Here is a 3,180-nt window from a genome sequence, read left to right as displayed (position 1 = left end):
TTCAGTGTTGACGTGTATGATATCAATATCTTCCTTCATGACATGATCTCTGAGAAAGTGATGACGAATTTCAATGTGCTTTGTCTTTGAGTGTTGAACTGGGTTGTTAGCAATCTTGATGGCGCTCTCGTTGTCGCAATAGAGAGGCACTTGCTTCAGATGAATGCCATAGTCCTTGAGTGTTTTCTTCATCCATAGAAGCTGAGCGCAGCAAGATCCAGCAGCAATGTATTTAGATTCAGCAGTGAAGAGAGATACACAGTTCTGCTTCTTTGAAGACCAACATACAAGTGATCGTCCGAGAAAGTGACATGCGCCTGATGTAGACTTGCGATCCACTTTGTCACCAGCATAATCAACATCCGAGAATCCAACTAAATCGAAGTCTGAGCCCTTTGGATACCATAATCCTAGTGTTGGGGTGTGAGCCAAATATCGAAGAATTCGCTTCACAGCTAAGTGATGCGATTCCTATGGTGCCACTTGGAACCAGGCACACATGCAAACACTAAGCATGATATCTGGCCTAGATGCACATAAATAAAGCAAAGAACCAATCATGGAGCGGTATACCTTTTGATCAAACTCTTTACCATTGTCGTCGGGACCCAGATGGTGTTTAGCTGGCATTGGCGTCATGTAGCCTTTGCAGTCCTGCATTCCAAACTTCTTCAGGCAATCTTTGAGGTATTTCTCTTGAGATATGAAGATGCCGTTGCGTTGCTATCGTATTTGAAGACCAAGGAAGAACTTCAGCTCACCCATCATGGACATCACTGTATTTCTGGTTAGTGCAGCCGAAGATAATGTCATCCACATATATTTCGCACACAAACAGTTCACCATCATATGTCTTCGTGAAGAGAGTGGGATCCAGGGAACCATGTTTGAAGCCTTTGCTCTTCAGGAAGTCTTTGAGTGTGTCATACCAAGCTCAAGGGGCTTGTTTAAGGCCATACAGTGCCTTGTTGAGCTTGTAAACCATGTCAGGATGTTTTGGATCTTCAAAGCCAGGCGGTTGTGCAACATACACTTCTTCTTCAATCTTGCCATTGAGAAAGGCACTCTTCAAATCCATTTGATACAGAAGAATGTTATGATTATTTGCATAGGCCAGCAGTATGCGTATGGCTTCAAGCCTAGCCACAGGAGCAAATGTTTCATCGAAGTCAATTCATTCAACTTGAGTGTATCCTTGAGCAACGAGACGAGCATTGTTTCTGACAACTTGACCATGCTCATCTTGCTTGTTGCAATATATCCATTTAGTGCCTACGAGGATCAGGACGCTTGACCAGTTGCCATACATTATTCAACTCAAACTGTTGAAGCTCTTCTTGCATAGCTTGAATCCATTCAGGTTCCATGAAGGCTTCATCAACTTTCTTGGGTTCAGATATTGAGACAAATGCGAAGTGTCCACAAAAATTTGCTAGTTGTGTTTCCCTTGAACGAGTGAGTGGTCCCGGTGCATTGATGCTGTCAATTATTCTCTCAATCTATACTTCATTTGCAACACCAGGATGAACAGGACAAAGATTTTGCTCTTGCTGATCATTGTCATCGTTAGAAGGATTGTCTTCAGGCTGAGCATTGTCTTCAGGTTGATCAGGTTCAAAGATGATGAGTTCCTCTTTAGTCTGAGCTTCAGACGGTATGATTTCTCCAGTTCCCATGAGCTTGATGGTTTCACTAGATGGAACTTCATCTAGCACATTTGGCAGGTGCTCTCTTTGCGAGCCGTTACTCTCATCGAACCGCACATCCATAGTTTCAACCACTTTATAGTGAAAGAGGTTGAAGACTCTGTAGGAGTGCGAGTCATTTCCGTATCCAAGCATAAAACCTTCATGTGCTTTCGGTGCAAATTTTGACGTGTGATGTGGATCCTTGATCCAGCACCTGGCACCAAATACTCTGAAGTAACTGACATTTGGCTTCTTACCAGTGAGGAGCTCATAGGATGTTTTGTTTAGAAGCTTGTGAAGATAAACACGGTTGATGATATGACATGAAGTATCAATGGCTTCAGGCCAGACCTTTCTTGGAGTCTTCTATTCATCGAGCATCGTCCGGGCCATCTCAATAAGTTTTCTATTCTTGCGTTCCACGATGCCATTCTGCTGCGGCATGTACAGAGCTGAGAATTCATGAGTGTAACACCCTTGATGCGGCTATATCTACCATGTGTCGAAGCACGACTTAGAGGCATAACCGCATTGAAAGCAATGTCGCAAGTGAGGTAATCTTCACAAACAACCCATGTAATACAATAAGGGAAAAGAATACATAGTTGGCTTACAATTGCCACTTCACACAATTACATGAATAAAGCATTACATCATCCAGATACAATCAAGGTCCGACTACGGAACCAAAATAAAAGAAGAACCCCAAATGTGACACGGTCCCCGATCGACCCCAACTGGGCTCCATACTGATCAACTAGAACGAAACAACACAAAGGACAAGGTCTTCATCGAGCTCCTCCTAAGCTTGGTTGCGTCGTCTGCACGGACTCATCGGCACCTGCAAGCTGGTTTTGAAAGTATCTGTGAGCCACGGGGACTCAGCAATCTCACACCCTCGCGATCAAGACTATTTAAGCTTATGGGTAAGGTAAAGGTATGAGGTGGAGCTGCAGCAAGCGACTAACATATATGGTGGTTGTCATACGCAAAAGAGAGCGAGAAGAGAAGCAAAGCACGATCGAGAAACTATGATCAAGAAGTGATCCTAGAACAACCTATGTCAAGCATAACTCCAACACCATGTTCACTTCCCGGACCCCGCCGAGAAGAGACCATCACGGTTACACACGCGGTTGATGCATTTTAATTAAGGTCAACTTCAGGTTTTCTACAACCGGACGTTAACAAATTCCCATCTGCCCATAACCGCGGGCACGTCTTTCGAAAGATCATAACCCTGTAGGGGTGTCCCAACTTAGCCCATGACAAGCTCTCACGGTCAACGAAGCATATTCCTTCTAGCGGGAAGACCCGATCAGACTCGGAATCCCGGTTACAAGACATTTCGACAATGGTAAAACAAGACCAGCAAAGCCGCCCGATGCGCCGACAAATCCCGATAGGAGCTGCACATATCTCGTTCTCAGGGCACACCGGATAGGTCAAGCTACGAGTAAAACCAACCCTCGAGTTGCCCCGAGGTGGCCCC

This window comes from Triticum dicoccoides, chromosome 6A, assembly GCF_002162155.2.
Source record: "Triticum dicoccoides isolate Atlit2015 ecotype Zavitan chromosome 6A, WEW_v2.0, whole genome shotgun sequence".
NCBI classification, from domain to species: domain Eukaryota; kingdom Viridiplantae; phylum Streptophyta; class Magnoliopsida; order Poales; family Poaceae; genus Triticum; species Triticum dicoccoides.
This window is presented reverse-complemented; position numbering follows the sequence as displayed.